Raw genomic sequence first — 23,168 nt, forward strand, 5'->3', positions numbered from 1 at the left:
ATGATCCTCCTTTCTCATTTTCATTCTTCTTTTTTAGTAGTTTGATTCTCTGATGTTTTACCTGGCACCTGGGAAAACTCATTTGCAGCACTACAGAGCAGCATGCACTCGTTGTGTGAAAACAAACAGTAACCACACAAGAAGCTAGGTAGCGGGAAAACCAGATTCTCTGTGCCAGTATTGCATTCCTTCAGTGCTGAAAATGCGGGGCTATGAAGTGAGAAAGCTGCAGAACAAAGTACAGTGTTGTGCTATTGACAAAATATCTGTCATATGCCAAAGGTATCTGAAGGCTGGTGTTCAAAACCACACAGGATCTCACCAGGCTGTACGTCACATCTGAGAGAAGTCTCAAAGAAAGAAACAAGAGGGACTCTTCATCAGGGACTGTAGTGACAGGACAAGGGGTAATGGGTTCAAACTTAAACAGGGGAAGTTCATGTTGGATGTAAGGAAGTTCTTTACTGTGAGGGTGGTGAGGCGTCAGAACAGGTTGCCCAAAAAGGTGGTAAATGCTCCATCCCTAGCAGTGTTCAAGGCCACCCTGGACAGAGCCTTGGGCCACATGGTCTAGGGTAAGGCGTCCCTGCCTATGGCAGGGGGGTTGGAAGTAGATGATCTTAAGGCCCCTTCCAACTCAAACCATTCTATGATTCTATGATACTATTTTTCATACAGAGCTTGTGCACAGAATCTCTCAGCTGCTATCTCACATTATTACAGCAACAGGTTTGTCCACAGCTACTTCATGATATAAAGCAACTGGAGGCACTGCCTCCTAATTTTCATACAGATCTAATCATGAAACAAGAATGTGCCTGGTCATAGTTGTACTGGGACTGCATGTCCAAAGTGAAGTTTGCACACCCCGATAAATTGGCTTAACAGCAGAAAATAGAAACTGCTGTTGGTAATGACTGAACTTCTAACTCTGTGCAAAGATTACTACTACTGTGTGAATATCGCTAATGGCATTAATTGTCTTTATCACATCTTGTAAAGTGTTATCAATCAAACTACAGGTGTTAAGCAGGTAAAAGCTATAGCTTGAGGCAATAGATAAGAACTTTTGCCTTGCATCTTAAGCACTGTTCCCTAGTAGAGCTTTCCTTAAAGAAAGTGTCAGGATATCAAAGGGGAAAAGAAAGATATTTTTCTTAGGCCTTGGGGCAGAAGATGGAGGGGATTTTGTAGACAGTTTTAGGAGAAGCATTATAAACCTCTCAGAATGACTTCCAACACCAATCTCCTCCCCAATCACAACCAGATGTTGCTTGTATTTACAAAAGAATCTGCCTTTTTTTTTTTATCAAGAATTTACTGGTATTATTAAGAGTTATGGCTTGTGAACTTGTGAAATATATGTGGAAAGAGGGGCAAGCATATCTGGGCCATTGGAGCTTACCATATACCATAAGCACCCAAAATAAATGGGTGACGACATTACACTGAGACTTGTTTGCTGTACTGGATCTAATGCACATCACTTGGCTTGCTCTAGCCCTGTACTGCAGCAAGTGTTATGCATATTTAATATATAGAAGGTAAAGAAATTACTTTCAAGGCTATAATTGAAAGCCACTATAAAATTCCACTATTATTGCTATGCTGTAAATTACATATGTTACTGATTCCTCCGTCATCTTTTACAAGTGAGGTGACTTGGTGGGTTAGGGCCTCAGCCTTTTATCTGCATTCAGACCCCTCATGAGGAATCTGGTGGCCTTACCCTAAGCCTCCATTTGGGGATGTTATAAACCCACCAGCATGCTCAGGGCTCCTGCAAAAGTGAGCTCTGCAGAGAAGGCTGAGGTACCTCCACAGAGCCACACAAAGAAATGCTCACAGCTGGGCCCATGTTCTCTTCTAAAATGCATATAGTCCTCTCTGAAAGGGCAGAAACAGCAAGGAAAAAAGAAGATACCTACTCCTGGCTCTAGTATGAACTACAAGTTTGTATTTTGGAGAACTGAAAATCTGTAATTCAGAGGATCCAGTTTGGCTTTTTTTTTTTTTAATTAATTTTTTTTTCTTAAACAATTTCAAACTTGCTTGTTACTCCAAGAAAGAAGGAGAATTACCAAAAGGAAAGATTGGCATAAGAAGTACAGGTCCTAAACAGCTTAAAAATGAGGAAAGTAAAAAGCCCTTTTCCCTTCTGTAGTCAGTCAAAAGCTTCAACTCATTTTTAAGACAGAAAAGCACTTTGACAGTTGTTTCACAGTCTGGGAAGAGAGGCAGGGACATACCCAGGGACCTTACCTGAGGCAGGCACCAGAAAGCAGGAGCCAGAAACTTGGCCCCACATTTCCAGTCTCGAGTTCCACCTACTGAACCTGAACCCTAAACCATGGGAACTGCAAGCCAAAACCAATCATGAAAAGGGGAAAAAAATGCTTTGCTAGGAAAAAACTGTGTAATTCTGTGCATACAAACTAGTATCAGAAGTATCATCTTCCTAATACAAACCATTGCAGGTGAAAGAAAGCCAATCTCCTCGCACGTGGGTGCATTTTTAAATGAGCTGATCTTGTCAGGATTTCAATCAGCACCTGAGTGTACTGCAGATTCAGTCAAAACATTTTTAATAACTATCTCCTATCACAGTGAGCATCTCCTGTGGTCCCTCTGCTATCACAATGAGTGTTATGGTAATTGTTTATCTAATGGCATAACTCTATTTGCAAAGGCAATGCCCCCGGAAAGAATTTTTTTGTGCCCAGATTACAGTGGGTCAAAACTCCAGTCCTGACCCTGATTGCTTTGGACACTGGAGATGATAGCCCTGGACTTGTGAATCCAGACTATAGCTATGCATGTTGTGGTCTAGACATGGAGGTGTTAACCTTCCAGCTGCTTAGCCACAGTATTAAGAAATACATGCCAGTTAATTTACCCCATTTACTACCCTAATCTAATAGTAGTAGATTAACCCCTGATCTGAAAAGCCCAAACTCAGTTACCAAGATTGACTGATTGGAATAATCGAAGCGATCTTACTTAGCGTTTGCCTTAAATGATCTGGCAGGCTGATTCAGATAAGATTTCAAACAGTCTCTGTGCTTTTGATCTCAAATTAGCTTCAGGATTAACTCAAGCTTGGTGCAGACACAGTGAAAAATCCCTCAAGTATATCTTGTGCTGCAACCATGCTCAAGTCCTCTTCCTGATTCCACCAGCCTAATGAAATCTCATCTCAATCCAGTACATCTGTATTGCAAAGTTGTGGTAGGGGTGGTCTGAACTATAGGAAAGTGCTGGGAAGCTTTGGGGAATAGCAAGACAGTTCTTTCAGAAACTCTTGTGGCTGAAAAGTGGAGGCAGGAAGGAGAGACCCCTCTTAGCCTCTTTCTTTTAAATGCTGTAATTTGATGGATGCTTTCTTGTCTCTCTGGTACTCAAAGTGCCTGTGAGCAGTTAGATCAAGAGCCAACATGTCCTTTTAGCACAAGTGACACTAAATTAATTTATACAAGACACCAGTCAAAAAACATTTCTACGACTGAAAGCTCAAAGAGAGCCTGAGCCTTTAAGGAGCTTTCCTTCTTGCCTCCTGTTCACTTCACAGGACTTCTTCAGACAGAAAAGCTTCTAACATTCTGAAGGCACACTAAACAAGACATACATTTTCTTTTAACATAAAAAGACCTGGTTTGTTATGAGCATTTGCTTTTAACAGCTCCATTCCTTTGTGCATTCCTTTCCCAGGTACAGTACAGGTGCTTCAGGGCAACTCTAAAGGCAATTTTCAACAGTGACTTAGGAGCCTAACTTCCAAGTGGGGAGTACTTAAGCACACTGGTTTTCTAAATATGCCAGCCAAGCAGACAGACAGATGCCTCTTAAGATTGTTCAAGTCACTTCTGTAACTAACCTCATACAAAAAACTCTTCCAGGCAGTTTATTTACAACCCAAGGTAACAATATACCTTTGAAAATTGTTTTATAAAGGTATTCTGGCTCACATTGCTCTGTTCATGCTTAGGCTTTGTGGTGTCAATTCACATATTTAAAAGTGAGGGAGGTACTGAAGCTCAGGCTTTTGGAAGTACATAGGTGCAAATAGCTGCAGATGTGCGCTCGGGTACCACAGGCTTACCAAAATCCATACCAATAATCTGCAGCTCTTTTTATCATTTACCCTTTGCTACTGTTGAAAGGAGCAATGCATAAACACTTTGAAAAAACTGCTCCAGCAAAGTACTTCAGAAGGTGAGTTTGAGGTTCTTAATTCCCTTTAGAAATGCTCCACTTTTTTCTACCTCAGGTCTACAGAAGTGTTTGTGTATCACCTAAAACCACAAAGCCTGATTTTGATTAGGCTGTGGGTACCACTGGTAGTTATTACTCTAAGATAGCATCATGGAAAAACTTCAGTTATAACTTAATTAATTTAAAAACTATCATTACTTTAGAATGGAAACCTTTTATCCAAGCAAAGGATCACCTTGAATGACTATATTTGCACTGCAGAATAACTACAGCTCTAGGGTTCAGCTAAAGTCTGCAATCAAAGTTATTGTATTAACACTTATGTTATACTGCTGCCTACAGGTCCATATTTAAAATTAGGGTGTTATGCTAACATATTTAAACAAGACTTCTATCCCAAAGCTTAGAAAACAAGCAAGATAACAAAAGGTATGGGAGAAGTTTAACTTTCCATGGTTATATTTGTGCATGTGATTGAATGCATTTCTTCCACTGCATTGAAGCCACTACAGAAGGCCTGTTTTTGCAGTAGAGCTACATATAGAAAAAGTAACTTAAAAGGAAGAATGGGATAACAGTGATGCCTATATTAAGGATGGTGTGGAGGAAAGCACAGCAGTACCTTGAAAGGCAGCCCTCCACACAACAGGCAGGTAGGTATCTGTTGATGTTTGCTACGGTATTTTCATAAACTGTGATATCTACTTGCAGACAACTGCAAACAAAGATGTATTTTGAGGTTGTGCAGAGAATATATGGACTATCTTTTTCTAATTCATAGTTTATAGGTCCCTTACAAGTAGCATATGAATCCCAAGGGCTTCTCATGTTACATCTATTATATTGAAAAAACCCTCAACAGTGACACATGACACACATTTCGTCAAAACAGAAACATCATTCTTGCGGAGAATGGAATTGAGAGGGGTAGTTTTCCTCTGCAGTTTATGTACCTAGTTTTTCTTGCGGTAACTGACTCTAATTGCTGCAAACATATTTTGGATTCAAAAGTATTTTCTGAATATGGGAAGAAGAGATTGCAACTTAGTGCCCGTAGAAGAGCCAGGCACTTCTGCAGGCTCTTCCTCTCCTCCGTACAGAACTGATTGATTTTGGCAATCCAGGATACTGCTGATTTCAGCTAAACCTAACAGGAGCTGAAAAGGTGATCTGCCATGTACCACAAACCAGTCTTTCTTCTTTTTTTTTTTTTAAAAGTGATTCTTTTATTTGAACAATTAGCAAACTGCCATCCTCTGACATCATGTAAATTAATAGAAATGTTAGCACTCAACATCCTCTGCACCCAAAAGGCTGGATAAGGTATTGATAATCTATAATTAAACTTGCCTGAGGCGAGGCAGTCCCCAGTGACTGCCACAATACAGTTTTCTATGTAATAATCGGTCAATTTGTTGCAGGATTACTGAACTATTAGTTATAACTGCAGAGTCAATAGCAGTGTCACAGCAAGGGTAAGTAAACACTACAAAATTATGAGGGATGGGAATACCTTTCTAACAGTTACATCATATTACTAATATAGAGACCACCCACTGTTAACAGCTAGGCACAATGATAAATTCTTACTTTGAGAAGGTGGAATTGGATATTTTCTCATCAATGGACCGCCATTACCTTCGTGACATCCCCTGTACTCTCCTCTCTGCTTTCTGCCTACCAGCTCCAGAGCACGTGTGCTAGGTGGTTTAAACTAGGTAAAAAACATACAACCTGCCAGACTAAATTTTACAGCCACCACTGTCAAACTGTTTGCACAGACCATCCCCAGGGATGCACCTTCCAATGGTCTACAAGAGGAATCTCCCAAAGGTCTGCAGCCCATTTTCTTATGGCACTTCAGTCACTGCAAGCGCCGTTTTCAGAAGTGGTCTGAGGGATCAGGAGCCCACCCTCTCACAGCCTTTCAGACACAGGCAGACACCAATGCTTCATTCTCCAAGGGCTACCTCTTCAAGCTGTATTTATAGATATTTGATTCCTGATATGGTTGGAAGGTTATGAGCTCTTGGAGAATTCAGCCCTTATGTATTTCTGAGAATGTCAATGCAAGGTCCTTTATGGAAAAAGAGTCTCCAGATCAAGTCTGGGACCTTCAGGGAATCCAAATTAAAACACATTTCTGAGAAGGCACTTCAGGTTTTACTCTAAGTTTAAGGTGTATTGGGAAATGGCCTAAGAGTTCAGTGAGCAGAGACACAACCGATAAAGTTCAGCATATACTGCAAGAAGCAAAGTCTAATTAGGGGAGTTGGTCAGGCTTTTAGCTTATCTACCTAATTTCCAATCATGGCCTCAAAGGTTGAAAATGTTTAAATCTGTTTAAACCAAGAAAAAGATCATTAAAATTCAGGCTATACAACTAACGTTGCACTCATTTAACAAAACAAGAGTTCAAAACAAAAGAGGTTTAACTCCACATCAGAGACATTTCTAGAAACCGCAGACTTAATGACCTATCTTCCCTCCACAGGTTTCAAATGAAACAAGCACAGAGGCTTTCTTCGGCACAGCCTAACCCTGCTCAACTGGGTGTGGGTTTCAGTTAAGTCACCCTTGTGCAGGAATTTGAATTCAAACGTTTATAAACTCTTTTGGTTGTGTTTTTGTGACAGCCACAGCGGTCACACTGTCAAAACCAGCAAGGGCAGCTGCAATAGAAACCCAGAGCTAACAAGCTGAGCCACAGCTCTGGCTGGGCGCATGCTTGTGGTCTGCTCTGACTGGCCATGGCCTGCTTCAGCAGAACAGTGAAAGTGACAGGTGACTTCTGAGGAAAAAACCTGCAGCTGTAGCCCTACACCCTTTTCTGGAAATCTGGCACAGTTATTTGTGGGAGAGAAAGTCTCAATCAGAGCTGGCCTGGTGACAGGGAATAAATCCCTTCCAAAGCTGTGCAGGTTTTCCAAGGTTGGTTGGGTTTTTCCTGTATGGTCTTGAAATGAAAACAGAAACTTTTCAAATGGAAGGGTGTGGAATTGTGTTGAAACATCTATTTCTGAGTTAGCGAGATCAAGCTTTCAATCAGGCTTTCAGATCAGACATAACCGGAGACCTCATCCTGGGATACAAAAAACTCCCCATTCATCAACACCAGCTCCTCTGCAAAATGTTTTGGTGTCCAAGCAGCAGCATATTTTAGTTAGAATATATTTCATCAAACATGTTCTGACCAATTCCAATCTTGTGATAACATTGTGTCACCAGTTCATGGAAAGATCAGTATTTAAAAAAATTCATAAAAATAGAGGACTGGAAAGGAAGCTGAGGAATAGCCAGTCACTCAAAAGACATTTGTCAGCAAAATTAAATATAAGTTCAGGCATATTCTGTTTCATCACATACTGTTCCTTTTAGGGGTGAGGCACTTAGAGTCATTTCTCCATTTTGGAATGAGACTGCAAGACAAACTTTATCTTCAGCTTGGCAAAAGAAAGTTACATTAATGTCTATCAAAGTGAAAATGGCATGAAATAGAATATTTTACAATTAAAATAATGACTCTTTTCTTCAGCTGTGTGTAAACTATTCTTCTCACAGGATGCAATCAAATGTTGGTGGCTTTATACAAAGGTTCCTAGGAATCTGGAAAACGCAAACCCATGTACTTCATACACACACACATATACTTAATATACAGTACCTATATATATGTTTGCGTGTACACACACAGACACAAACCACATCTGCAGTTCCATTAAAATATTTCTCCTGCCTCCTCAATAACCACAGTTGCAGTAATCAGTTTCCCTAGAAGGAACAGAGTGGGTCTAAGGTCAGGCAGTCCTTGATCACCAGTGTTTGCACAAAGCGATCTTATGTTTCGTTTGCACTAGAGGTGAATATTGTTAGAATTTTTCCTCATGAGAATTTGTACCAAAAATAATGATTTGGAACAAGAAAGTCGGTATTGTATTCCCTCTGATGAAGTTAAGATAGTAACGAAAAAACATCAGAGAAAGCGTAGTATGTAAAACCCCCTTTTTTAGTGAAATCATTCTCATTTTTCATTTTAAGAGTCATACCACCTTTTCATGAAGAAGATGAATTGAAACGTGATGTGCATTTTCCATCAGTTTTGAAACAATATTTTAAATGCCTCTTCCTTTCCATGAGAGTTCATCGTTTGGGTTTTTTTCGTTATTTTTTCACAACATGTTTTTATTGAAACAGATTTCAGCCGATTGTAGTTTGCATTTTGGATTCTCTCAAAACTCAAATTCAAAACTTCAAAGAAAGCCATCTCCACAACCATTACTTTTGTAGGATTTTGATCAAAGCCATGGAAATTCCTGGTTCCACCCCGGAATAATGAACTGGTCCAGGTTTCATTTGAAATCCAGCTCTGAGGAGCTGACTTACCTATCTGGCTTGTAAGAATCTCACTGTCTTCACCTGACCCAAGAGCATCCCCTCATACCAAAGCTCTCCTCCAACTGGAACGCATCCATGCAACAAAGTCCCCATCGCTTCTATGTGGGGGGCACCAACATTTTGCTGTCAACCTCCAGTTTACCAACATTCTCCAAGTTCAGAAAGCTCCTTCTTTCTGTGTCTTGAAGATCAAGGTTTTTTAGCAACTCACTAGATAGCTGTGTTTGCCTAAAGAGACCCTCCCACTGCTCTTCTATCCTCTGAAGGCAGGCCAATTTTCAGCTACAGCCTGATGGTTGCCTGGGTTAACCTCAGCCTTGTTTCATGAGGCTTAGAAACCCCAATACACCTTTCAAACAGCGTGTCTGATCACACTCCCTTGGCAGATAAGCAGAAAATTGGAATGAGCTTCTCCAGGTAAGTGCCAGCATGAAGCTGTTGTCATCTTCCAGGGGGGAATCGCCTGCAGGCAAGCAGGCAGGCAGGCAGGTTAGGGTAGAAGTACAATGGGGACACAGAAAAGGCAGCTCTGTAACAGCACGGTTTCAATGCATCTGCCAGGCAAGGCTGTGGCATTGCATAAATGCAACATTTCCTCCTACAAGGACTTCGAGACAAACATTTTGACAGCCCTTTTTAGCCTTTAAATACTGTAAGACATTTAGTTGGTTGTTCAAAATGAAGACACCCCTACCTTTTTCTACATAGCTTATATTCAAGTGTTCTAGGTTTGAATCCTCATGTTTCAGTTCAAGGCCTTTTGTCCTGTAGGTTGTCCTTTTGTTTGTAGTAGCTTTTTCCACCATGCTCGTAGCCTTCTTCTCCTCTCTTACCAACAGTGACCACATGCTGCAGCCCTGTGTAACATGAGCAACAAAACATGATTTAATTTAACTTATTTTTCAGTTTCCACCCTTCCTGTTTGTCCAGGTCCAAATGCAAACTTCGCTGCACAGGAAAATTCAGGTCTCACAGCTTGTCTGGGCTGCAGTCAACAGCTAAGTTGTTCTTTTAGTGAGGGGTTGTAATCCAGAGCAGCCATCTGGGGTCCTCAAACTGACTGGGGGTCTAATCAGTCCTCTGGACACCCAGTATTCTCAAGGCACAAGTTATCCTTCCTAAACCTGTTTGTGTCCAGAACATCTGACTCAGTGTTTTAAGTAAGTGATTTCTTTTTTTAATTAGGGAAACACAGCAGTTTGGAATTCACCACCAAATCCCCACTCCTTAGGACCCCATTCTCTCCAGTGCTTTCCACCGCTTTCCCCCAAACCCCAAGCATACATTCAATCATCTCCTGCTGAGGTCAACGAGATTTAGGCAGATTCATGCCCCCGCCACATGCAGAAGCCCAGCTCCTCTGCACTGACAGCCCCTCAGCTGTTCGGATTTGTTCCACAGCCTGGCCTGCAAAAGAAATTGTTTCAAGGTGTGCAAAGGATTTGCTGCCTGCTGCTGTTGGCAGAGCAAAAGCACCGAGGAACTGTTGCCAGGGCAAGGAAAAAACAGAATCTCCTCGGGGGGAAAAGGAACACACAGGAAGAGAAGGAGGAGCAGGGTGGGAGGTGCGCAGTCCCCCCTCTGACCCAGCACTCATTTTGATATAAGCTGAGCTCTCTGTGGGCACGGGGTTTGGCCAAGATTGCTGATCCCTCTGTGTACACACGTACATCCCTGTACATGGATGGCTTTCACACTCTGAGGGTTGTTTGCTGTTCTGCGCCTGCGGTGTGAGACATTGCAAAGGTCTTTTAAGAGCAGTGGCTCTTACTCCCTCGCAACTAGCTGCCCAACGGCATGTCAAGAGAGGGCACCCAAAACCCCTCGCCATTCAGAAACACATGCGCAGAAGCACAGCCCTCCTGCAGACACCTGCATGTCTAGGGGAAGAGGCAGAGGTGTGCCCCCCATTCCTAACTTGAAACGCACTCAAGTGCTTTCTCACCCACACTGATTTGTTGATATCCATTTATGGTGCAAGAAATTGGACTACAGACCTTGAGGCAGTAATGTTAAAATCCTGAACAGCCCCCCCACCCTATGCAGCCAAAGCAGCCTGGAGTGCACTGCAACAGTTGTGAAAGGGAAGGAAGCCAGGCAGGGGAGGCAAGCTGTGAGATGGAGAGCAAAAGCCACTGGAAAGGCCTAGAGCCTGATAATCCTTTCCTCAATCCTGAGTCTTACATTTTCTGTTGTGTTATACTTCTTTCCCAGAACAGTTTTCTCTGGTTGATATAGCAGGTATACTCATGCTTTCAGATTATAGTAACAGGAATCAAATCACAATCCAAATATGAGAGCATTAAAAGCTAAAGCAATAAAATGGCTCGGTACACAATCCTATTTATCTTCATTAATTTTGGGGTCATGCATATATGAAGCTTCCTCTTCTATAACTTCTTTCATAGTCCCCAATGGAGCCATCCTCCAGATAACCTCAGCAGTAACAAAACAATGTTGTCCTTGCTGAATGACAGCATCAATTTTTGTCACTCCTTGGAGTGGGGTGCCTATAACTGGCACTTTGTCTCTCAATTAATCTTTTTTTCATCACTCTGAAAACACATTGCATCTTCTGAAGAATGGGACTGAGCATCAAAAAGGGATATTCCCTAACAGAAGATTTTACAATTCATTATACCATGAATTAAAAAAAAAATACATAGTTTTTCTTGTCCACCTTATCACACAGAATTTTTCAAACTATTTCAATGGAGCCTTTGCCCCAGAACAGCTGTTAGATCCAAATCTCAGTTTCATGCAATAAATTTCAGTAGAAGACAGGAAAACAAATTACATTAAGGGTTGGTTGGTTTATGCACTAGGCATATTTTCCAACTAAGTTCTCTTTCATCCATTAATGTAATGGTTTGTTTTGAAGCAAGTTCTCCTACTACTCCTCAAAGTATGTTCCCCAATGTCACAGAGAGCGTATTTTTCAAGTATTAATTCACAGCATTTATTTTACAGAGGTTGAAAGGAAGTTCAGATAAAGTTGCTGCATTGTGGCAATATATGAAATGAATTGTTTTAATAGGGAAGAGGTTTGAGATAATCTCTCAGCCTTATTTCCTCTACTGGTTAAACCCCTTTGGTCACATCTGTGAGAGCAATGGGGCCACTTTTGTTTATTTTTCTTTAATTGAGAATTTTTAACCCTGGAAGTAAAGTTGAAAATGAAGACGCTAGTCCAAGGGGCATCGCGCTACACCAGCGTCTGTCCTTTTCCAGTTGCAGGTGCCTCAGTAAGCAAGTGATGATTTTTGCTTAACTCCCTGAATTTCTTTGTTCCATTTGTCGTAGCCACCATCTGCAAAGAACAGCTTGGCATTGCCATGTGTCAACTCCCGATATGACAGGGAGCTGCATTACAAGCGGATCTAACTGTAGCAAACCAGGAAAATTGTAAAGGTGGTGGAATGAGGACAGGCTCTGACAAGCAAAGAGGAACTCCTCAGAGGGGTCTTATTGTCAGGTAGAGAACCAGATGTGAAGAAATACAGTGCAAGTGCAATACTACCTTCATAAACCATGACATAAAGCTTAGGGGTTTGGTGGTGAGGTCTGAGCAGAGATCTGAAATCCAGAGCCTGCTCTCAAGCAACCTTTCTGTGGCCTATGATCTTATGCAGACAAGAAGAGATTTCCCATCACTGGCTGACTGCCAAAGTTACCCTTCTGCTCTGGTTTCTTTTTTTCCAGCACAGAGGGCTAGACAATTAGATATATAGTTACTTAGGAATTTTTTCAGATACCTGAAATTATGAGGGAACTAGCTAGACAAAATGAAGTCTCTACTGCTGTCGTGGTTTGAACCCAACCACAAACCTCGTCCACTCACTCCCCCCCTTCTTGCCCTCCCCCTGCTCCTGGAGGGACGGAGAGGAGAATCAAAAAGAATGCAACTCCCACGGGTTGAGATAAGAACAGTTTAGTAACTAAGGTATAACATAGATCACTACTGCTACCACCAATAATAATAATGATAAAGGAAATAACAAGAGGAAAGAATACAACACCTCAACACCAGCCGACCAATAACTCACCCCCACTCCCCCCAGCCAAGCACCGACCGATACCTTCTCCAACCCCGCAGTCCCAACCCTTCCGGGTCACTCCAAGTTACATCCTGGGCATGACGTGCTGTGGTATGGAATACCTCTTTGGCTAGTTTGGGTCAGGTGTCCTGTCTCTGCTTCCTCCCGGCCTCCCCTCCTCCCTGGCAGAGCATGAGGCTCAGAAAGTCCTTGGCCAGACCAAACATTCGAGCAGCAACTGAAAACATCGGCGTTATCACCACTGTTCCAAGGCCAAAAGATCAAAACACAGCACTGTACTAGCTCCTAAGAAGGAGAAAAATGACTGCTGCTGCTCAACCCAGGACAACTGCTCACTTCTGTAACAGACCAGGGACTGGTAGAAACCAGGGACTTTTTCCACCAGTGTTGCCTATGTTTGTTGAGATCTTAACGTGTCTCAGGTCCAGTATAGAGGCCTTGACCAAAGGTCCCTTGTACCACACAAGTGCTCTACAAAACAAGGTAGATGAGTCCGAGCGCAAGCCTTGCTAGTGCTGAAGCACTGCATATGAGGTCTGGGGCAGCCAGATCAGCAGGCTTGGAGCTCACCCAGGTGCCTTTAGGTCAATGCTTGGTGCAGATATGTCACCAGTATGCCTTCCATCCACTTCTACAGAAAGGTTCTAGTAACGTGCACAACTGTGCCGAGTTACAATGGGTCACCCCCTGATTCATGAGAGATCCCTGCCTAGCATAAGGACTTCCACAGGCACTTAGACCATGTATGGGCTAACGCCTCTCCTCAGAGACTGTTTATCTCAGACACAGCAAAACATTATTAGCTCAGCTGCAGGTAGACAAACCTGACTGAAAGGCTTTCTGCCAGTTTGCGTGCACTTGGCAGCCTCTGCCAGACCACTCACAAAGACATCCATCAACCACAAAGTGTACAAGTCATGCTGCACTTGAGCATAGCAGAGGTGTTACAACACAGATTTAGTTATGTCCATCAGACTCTCAAGGAACACTTGCAGACTTCAATGGTCTCTTAAAGATTTACAGTAATACAAAGCAACAAACAAAAAAACCACAGCTCCATTTCCCAGTATCAAAGGGAGAACTTGCCAAGAGCACAGGAGCAAGCCACTCAACTGACGGTGAGGAAACAAGCTCATTTCTGCATTGCTTGTATCTTGGATGACTTTTGTGGAGGTGCCTAACTTTGATCATTGGTAAATGAAAACGTTGGCTGGTAGTTTCTTTTTATGCTGCTTCTGGAAATCCTGCACACTGAAAATTTCATGAGCTGGCCTGTTTTATAAATGTTGACATTTAGTTCACAGTTACTGTTCTTATATAACCCAAGTTATTTTTCTCAAGACCACAGTCATGTCCATCCAATTCTGTAACAGAATTTACTTTAACACAAGACAAAAACATTATGGTGTTAAGATAAGACAGGGAATTAGATGTACTCGGTTGCCAAGCAAAAGGACGCTTTATGTGTCCAAACCTGAGAGTGACTGTTCTGTGGTGCCTGTCCTCAAAATATCTAAGTGTGAAAGAAGATACCTCAGTTGTGCTAGCCTGCACAAAAAGGCAGCTGCCAGGGATGTACAATACCTGTGCTGTGCTAGTTCGTTCATTAGCACCTTCCTAGCTCATTTCTGAAAGCACTGTAGAAACAAAGCAAAGCAGACAGACTTTCCGTGCCAATGGACACTTTTGTGAAGGTACAACTGCCACAACTTCCTTGTTCAGATTATCTGAGCAGTGGTAGGTGGGTGGATCCCCTTAATAATTTGCTTTTTTCTGTTATTACTGAAATGAAATGTCTATAATATCTAAGGGTGTTGGAAGGGAGGTCACTCTTATTGCATTCCTTTGCAGGCAGCATTGCTCTTGCAGGGACACCTGTCTGCACAAAACTCTGTAAACGCTTTTTAACAGGTCCCCAGGTAGCAGAAAGAACACAGCTGCTAAAGAGCGTTAATGGCAGGACAGCTGCTTGGCTGACAGAATTGGAACCAGCATGGTGCATGTGCTGGGACTGTAAACAGGAATGAATTTTCCTAAAAGCTTTATAAGTAAAAATGTTTATTTTTGGAATATTAGCAAAATAAAAGGAGTTACAGTGTTCCTTTAATTTTAAGTCAAAACATAATGACATGCAGCTTTTAAGAAGGTTTGTTTTATAGCAAAATCTCAAATTGAAACAAGGTGGCTTAGAAACAACTTCAGAAATATCAGGGGTTTCTTCTAGATGTATATATAAAACACACTTGGGCATTTTCTTGCCCTTAATGTGTAGTAAATTTGGTAATGAAATCCTTCTTTCCATAAACCACACATCAGGTATAGGGGAATGCTTTTCTGGCTGCCAAGCCTGCCATTGATGGCAAATGCTTGGTGTGTGGTGCACAAAAGTATTACGGGATAAGCAGAACAGGTTATTCACACGCTAAAAAAGATGAGACCTTACGCTTCAAGAACAGACACTGGAATGAAGACACCCGATTCCTAGCCTTCACTCAGCCACACTGAACTTCACTTCCCCTCTAAGTCAGAGCGAGTGACAGGAAAGTGCCCCGTGTTGGTGGGCACAACCCCAGCTCAGGCCCACATCTGGAACTTTGAACCTGGATGAACACCAGCATTAGGCTGGTTGCAAACAACTGTCATCTTTTGGGGGCTATTGGTAAAGAACCATATTCTTTTTGAACAGTTCACCTCAGGATAGCAAAACACAACCCCCTTGCTACTTCCCTTGCTGCTCTCCAGCGTGGATGACGTGAGCAGTACTTGCCTTATCCTCTTGAAATGCTATCGCTACCTGTTTAGGATCTACAGAGACCTTTTAAAATCTATCTAAACTTCATGATGTTTCTCAAGGTCTCTCAAAGGTGTTTTCCACCCATTCTTACTACACCACGAAGCAATCAGTGTGCCGCATCAAGGGCTGAAAACAGCAGGCCTATTACCTGTACATAGCTCTTCACAGCTTCTCATCCTGAGCCTGAAGCTGGGCTCAGTTTAAAGATATTAATTGCCTTTTTCACAGCTGGCACCAGCAGCCTTGCATGTTGACTCAAAGTGTGATGTGATAATTAGGCAGGGTGAGGAATCTTTGCTAAGTTTTGTTCTTTGGCAGTATTTTGCCTTTGATCTTCTCTTCTCTCCTTTCCAGGAGAGTTACAGCATTCCAGCAGAAGCCAAGGGTGGGCCTTTCATCAACCTGGGGGGAAAGCTTCATCCTGTGCCCCACGGCACTCCACTCTCAGTCTTAAACTTCCTATGCAGATGACTGCTATGTGCTAGCTGGAGTGCCTGTGAGGTGCCTATAGTCAGAAAAGCACACACAGTGCATCTTCCACCAAAACAGATCAAATCAACACATTAAAAGAGAAGCAGGTACAAAGTTCAGCAACAAAATAAGCAAATACGCAGGCTTCTAATAGTGCCTTTTCTGCATTCACTAGATTTAAACCTTGTATTTTGTGCTGCAGGTTAGGAAGACTGGTGGCACAATAAATACAACATCCTGCAGAAACCTACGGCCATTTCTCACTTGGGTTCCAAAGCTGCCCATATTCCAGAGTCATGCAGGCAGTTAACTTACTCATTCTGCTGATTTTTACTGGCAAATTACAAACCACTTAACAGATGGTGTAGAAATAGTTTTATAAACTGAGGAATAAGAAGTCCTAAAGCATTTATATCTTTATGAATGAATTGTTTTCCCAAAGCGTTCCTTCTTGGGCTTTTGTCACTTTCCACTCCTTCCAGATCTGGCCTTTCTGTTTGTCCCACTCTATCCAGACCTGGGCCAACATGAAATGTAGAGAGACAGCATACAGGTCCGAATCTCATGAATTGTGTCCCTGCTGCATTGTTCACTACGCTTGGCTTTTAGCAACACAGCAATGCAAGCCAAAGAAAAGTATCTGCCCCAGGAGGCCTAATCGGTGGGAGTTTTGCAATACGCACAGAGTAAACGAGTTAAAGAAGACTTTAAGTAGCTACTTTCTTTTTCTATCCTGGGAAGGAAATAGAGTTTTATGCCGATTAGGAAATAAAACATAAACATACGATTGCTTGTTACACTGTGATGTGTGTTGAACTAAGTCCCAGAGCTGCTTTGGTATTAGAAATTAGGCATGGATGAGATGCCTGCAAGACTGGTATGTAACTATTCACGTGACAATGAAGTTAACGTCAAAGTGTATGTATGGGAAGAAATGAACAACTGTAATGATGTGTCATACATAAGGAGTAACTCTTTAAAGCTGCATTCTGCAAGCCACTGTCCTTAAAATCTCTTGTCCTTCCAAACCAGGGAGACTGTGAATATGACAGCCTGTTAGCAGGTTTTGCTTGCTGCCACAGCTGTTTTAATTGTGGCAATCAACAGAGCTTATGCACATCATCTTCAGTTTTTTTCTTTGCAAATGTGCAAAAATTCCAGTAGATTTCATGTGACTGCTCTGAGGCTGATGCTGGTGCTGGAGCAGATATCTGGCTGCTCCATCTCTTATCTGATGGCTAGCATCTTGCTGCTCTTACTTCAGAGGTAGTTCAAAAGAGTTATTCCATTTACAGTATGAGATATCCCGTTCGCACACAACAGGCTGAGCAATGGCACTTTCTGCCCTCTCATACCAGACTGCCTTCCACCACTTCCCACTTCCATGCTGTGCTCCTAGCTGTATCCTGCCAGGGCTGAAATTCAGCAGCACGGAGTCAAAGTGGCATCTCAGCAGCAGCTCACAGATTGTTGTTAAACAGCCACAGCAACAGAAACATAGGTGGGAAAGAAGCAAAGAAAATCCTTTTCTTCTCCTCAATGCCTAAGGATTATGCAGGATACACAATCATAGAATCATAGAATCATAGAATAGTTAGGGTTGGAAAGGACCTCAAGATCATCTAGTTCCAACCCCCCCACCATGGGCAGGGACACCTCACACTAAACCATCCCACCCAAGGCTTCATCCAGCCTGGCCTTGAACACCGCCAGGGATGGAGCATTCACAACCTCCCTGGGCAACCTATTCCAGTGTCTCTACAGGGTATTGATTTTGTAGATTGGATCAAAGAGGTAGCCCAGTCCCAAGATGCAAAGAAGGCAACACAGTGCTGCATCACAGAAATACTGGACTGTCCACTGACTGTAACAAGTCAGTCACTCCTGTTCCTTCCTGGATTAAACTTCTGCAGGAATTTTTAAATTTGACATACACATCTAAGGATGCTTCTTATAGCGTCCCACACAGGGACAGGAAGCTGTCATGGAAGTGGGAGAGGTAATAAACTGGGCTAGGTAAGACCCACCTCCACTCTGTGATGATCACATACATAGTTTCCCAGTGGAGTTAAACACATTATCCTAAAGTGTGCCTCAGTTGTAACTGAAATAGCATATATCCTAGCTAACTACACAGCTTGCTGGCTCATCACTGTCAGCTCTTTTTATAACATCTCCAAATTACTTCTACTCCACAGGTACCGTCAGTGGTTGGACTGATTTCCATGCCTTCAGTGAGTGGAGCTTAAATTAACCCTTTTGCTACTAGGGCTTTTGTCTTCACACTTTCATTTTTCTGAAGGTCTGTGTAGGCTTCTCTCAGACTCCTGTTACCAGCAGCCAGATGGGACCAGATACAGAATAAAGAGTTCATCTATTCCTGTCCTAATTTAAGCCTAATGTTCACTGGGCTTCAAGTGCTATACATACAAAAGAGATAAGACAATTTACTGGTGGGAACATAGCACACCCAGGAGCTCCACTAGAGCTGAACCTCTCTGAGATTATGCTGGAAAAAGCATAAAATCTTGTTTGAGAGGAAAAAGTAACCAGACTATCTTCTTGTTTCTGAGAACAGTGGGTTCTGAAGTAGCTGGTAGACTTTTACAGTCTTTAATCAATCCAGACAGAAAGAAGAAAAAGTGAAATCCCATTATAAAAATACGAAGCCTGCTATAGTCCAGGGAAAAAAAAAAATACGAGAGATGGAAGTTCTTGAATAAAGACTACAAATAGAAGACAAATAAAAAAGCATCTTGTCTGCAACTAACCCCCGGCTGCAGAGCCTAACAATGTTTGATAAAGTTAAAACTGGATGCTGCATGAGAGAGTCATATGTGCCTGAAGCAAAGAGTTCCAAGGAGAACACATAAACAGACCCTGACAATGTACTCGGATTTATCCAAATAAGGGAACCCAGTGGACCTACCTGAGAAAATCCAGAGATGACAAAAGACGGGATAGAAAGCAATCAGGCAATTTAAGTTGGAACCCAGCAAGAGATGGCCTTGCAACTTGTGACATTGTGCTAGCTAACATTTACCATACTCATGCTCAACAAGTCCAGGCAGATGCAGCACTTCATATGACAGTATTTCCTCAAACTGCATTTGGGTTAATTTCAGGGCACTAGAGTTACATCAGAGCATGCAAGAGATTAGATTGCCGAGATCTACAATAGGCATTAAATTCTACAGAGGCAACATTTTCTGACTCTGGGAAAAACAGTGGAAGAACATGATTAGAGCCTTGGGGAAACCTAGAAAAAAACAACAGAGCTGCTGTGCTAGACCTAGACTGACAAGAAAAAGTCTGCATAAGGGGCAAAAAGCATCTCTGGGAGAAAAAAGGCAACACAGCAAGGAATATTTCAGTTGAGTTCTGCCCCTCACAGACAAAGGAAACATGAAAATACTGCTCAGAATAACAAAATACATAGTGGGAAGTTTGTAGCTTATTGGTCTAATGGAACAGGGAAAGCGTAAATGTTGGAGTACTGGAAAAATTAAAGATGTCCTGAAACTGCTCATGTATCAGAAAGAATAACATTTATTCAATCCCCTCCAAAATACCAGTTTGGGTTCTGACAGCAAAACACACTCACAATTGACAGCTGCTTGATTGAGACATCAGGAGGTCTAGCAGTGAAAAAGGACAGCTGTAATTTTAAGCCATAGGTTGAAAAGGCTTGATATCTTTATTAACTTCACATTGACTGTAAACGCTTTACTGCCTTTGCTAGAAAGGGCCTGGCAAAAATTCTGAAAAAGTGCTATTGTAGCTATTTTCTCAGCTACCAAATATATGACCAGCAAGGCAAATTTATGTGGGACTCATGATGCAGGCATATGCATTTCAGCCTTCGAGGAAAGTCTAGGATAACAAACTAGATTTGGTAGGAGCCAATCTAATTTGAAAGCCTTGACTAATGAAATACTGACCATGAAATATGTTCTTGCTGGAAAAACTGCTCAGGATGTGACCCCACAGAGAGAGTGTAACAATCTGTAGGTTGTGTTATAGCTATTGGGTTGCTGGGTTTTTAAGTGCTATTTCTCCATTGAATAGAAATTACGGTACAGAGAACTGTGCCTTAAAGGCTTAAGCTACTCAGACAGGCTCTGGGGCTGGGTCACTCTGAAGCTGAAGGTCAACGTCTTTGATTTTCCCAGGTGTGAAGTCCACTAAATGCAAAGAGTGGCTGACTACAGTAAGTTACAGAATCATAGAATAGTCAGGGTTGGAAAGGACCTTAAGATCATCCAGTTCCAACCCCCCTGCCATGGGCAGGGACACCTCACACTAAACCATCTCACCCAAGGCTCTGTCCAGCCTGGCCTTGAACACTGCCACGGATGGAGCATTCACAACTTCCCCGGGCAACCCATTCCAGTGCCTCATCACCTTATGGATCAGGCTTTAGATAAAACCTGTATTACTGAGTAGCGAAATTAAAGCTTTTTAAGCAGCTCTCTGATGTGTCACTATTCTGAATTGGGAAGCCTGTAGAAGAACCACTTGGGAATTTCTTGATGCAACTTTCCCAGTCAGAAAACACCATTTGTCAAAACTAAATGAGTTTTTGTGGGGTTCAATCACTTTAGATAAATTTCACAACCTGAAAAATATGAATGAAAAAGTTTCCAGAACAACAAAATATTTCATTTGCTTTTAAAAAAAGTTCACACAGGTACCAATTTCAGTTCAAAATTATTTTTGTTTGAAAAAAATCTCCCTGGCTGCCCAGTACTTACAATGGAAATGGAAGTCCACAGTCCAAGGGAAAAGTTTTCAACTAATTGCAATTGGAATGAAAGCCACGATTTCAAACACCAAACCATGGGACGGGAAAGCTGTTTCTCATACAGTTCCAGGCATAGCAATATCAAGCGCTCTGCTACTGAAGCACAGAAGCACCAGTTTTGACAACATGCTATGGTGTGAAAGGGCAGGAGTTGGGAAACTGAAGATGAGTGTTGAGCACCTCTGGCATTGCACAGATTAGCCAGGGTAAGTGTTTATTCTCATAAAGAATCTGCTTGTGAGGTGAGGAAAAACAAGGAAAGCAGAAAATTTAGAAATCACGAACTCATAACTGCTTTCTGAATTGATTCATTTTTTTAAGAGTTTGAATGGGACAAAGGAAGGAAAGTTACATACTGCTGTGGGTAACAAAGCCAGCAGGAAACATGGCTTAACTGTCAAAAGAACACACACGATAACTGTTACCCAAGTTCACACACAAGAACAATATTTATCTCCTCTTCCCACCACTGTCAGAAAAATGTAAGACAAATAAAGAGTATCTGTATAACCAAAGTGCTCAGATAGGAAGGGATTAGAAAAAGTGGGCAGGAAATAAAAACCCGAAGGAGCAGGGGCATGTGGTACCATGATTCAAGAAGAGAAGAAAGCGAACTTCAGATGAAAAAGAAAGGGAGACCTACTGTGTGGCAGTCAAACAGAGAGGGTTCCGAGCCTCACCATCAAAATCCATGTTTCAGACACCTACAATGAACTACAGGTTCCACACAGCAGTTATAAAGGCAGAGGTAAGGTACATACGCATTGTGTTTGAGGGCAGCATATCTGTATCTAAGTACAGGCAGCCTCTGAGCTCTGGTTTCAAGAAGATGCTCTCCTGTGTTATTTTTCTAAAGTACTACAATACTTCAAAATTCTGGTGTACTCTTAGGTTTGACTTTAGATGACCTGTATACTGTCACTATATGGAAAATATATTGTAGATGTTGATTTCAAACAGCATCGAAGTTTAAAAATATTTAGGGGCAGAGATCTCATTTGGGCCCATGTATATTAAGAGTGGCCTGCTTGAGTCATTATTTGTATCATAGATTGTCTGAAACCTCAAATACTCTTTTTTTTTTTTTTAATAAAAAATCTGCATATCATATTTCTATTGAGCCAGTCACTGTAAGTCTGCAACTAGGTTTCAGTCTCTTTCCCTTTTAAAATTATTATCCTCGAACTTCCTGCCTATGACTGGATGAAGAAATGCTAAAATAGCATGAAAAATTACTTTTTCCAAAATATTTCCAACCCAGCCAAAAGCTGTCTGTATGAGAAATCTTGCAAGAAAATCTGTTCTCATCTTATTTCCAGCTGGGCTATATCCAGTACTCACTTGCTGATGGTGTGAGAAAAGTCCCTGGATATGGACATTTATGTGATTTGAGCCTCTGAATGTTGGATTGTGAATACAACCAGCACTAGAAATACCAAACAGATGTGTTAAGAAGCCACACCGAGGACAATATCAGAAAGGAGAGTTGAATTGAGATAGCTTCCTCTCCTGAGGAAAGGCCATCCAGTCTCAGTGGTCCTGCTGTAACTGCCACTACCACTTCACAGATACTTCCGTCCACTTCCCACTCTTGCTCTTCCCTCACCTCCATTCTTCTTTTGGCTATCAAAGGCAGCAGCTCATAACACCAGCCTTTTCTACCAGCTTTCTAGGTGTTTCACACACCTTTCTTTTCCTCATTATGTTGAAAGAAATATCTGTCAGTGCCAGCACAGATATCCTCTATATTCTTAAAAATGCTTCCTAAAGCTCTCCTCTGCCATCACACCTAGGAAAACCTGAGAAGAAGCTCCTGCAGTGCCGATGCGCAGCCTGATGTGCCCAATCAGTGTAGCCCTAGTGTTTTCCCATGTTCCCTCATCTCTCAGCAAGCACTTACTTGGCAAGCCTGAAGGCGGCTGTGTTTTCCTTCTGTTTATACAACACTGAGGTTCTTATCTGTGGCTAGGCCTCCTTGATCCTATCATCACATAAATAACAACAGGTAATGATTTAAGAGAAAAGCAAAGCAAAAGCTTAAGGCTCAGTTATTTGAATTGCTTTCATACAGTGCTGAAAAAGTCATTATTTGATGGCAGCAGAAGTGATTGAATCATGGGGTTTTTTGGGGAGTTTTATTTTGTTTCAGGGTTTTTTAATTGCTGTGTTGTTCCAGGTTTTTTGTTAACAATCATCGTCAGTTACAATTCTCCAAACAGACAAAAATCTGGGTGGAAATCCTGGCTCCACTGAAGTCAAGTGCCAGATTTCCATTGGTTCAGTGGGCCTGGAATTCACCAGGTCACAACCTAGAGGAAGAATATTTGTAGTAGCAAACCAAATAAATATATCCGTGTTTTTCTATGAAAAATCAATTTGAGACCCCTTTTTCCTGGCAAGAGTTATACACAGCGATATAATTTGAGATACTGCA

At 41.9% G+C, this 23,168-nt stretch overlaps 1 long non-coding RNA gene across 1 annotated transcript in view; it reads right to left on the reverse strand.

Moving 5' to 3' along the window:
- The window catches only part of LOC136009262 (uncharacterized), a 32,512-nt gene that overhangs the window by 3,182 nt on the left and 6,162 nt on the right, over nt 1-23,168 (reverse strand). The window contains exon 2 of the long non-coding RNA XR_010610447.1: nt 9,302-9,464. This is a non-coding gene — a long non-coding RNA (uncharacterized LOC136009262). The remainder of the gene's footprint in view (nt 1-9,301; nt 9,465-23,168) is intronic.

This window comes from Lathamus discolor, chromosome 2 (assembly GCF_037157495.1).
Source record: "Lathamus discolor isolate bLatDis1 chromosome 2, bLatDis1.hap1, whole genome shotgun sequence".
Lineage (NCBI taxonomy): Eukaryota > Metazoa > Chordata > Aves > Psittaciformes > Psittacidae > Lathamus > Lathamus discolor.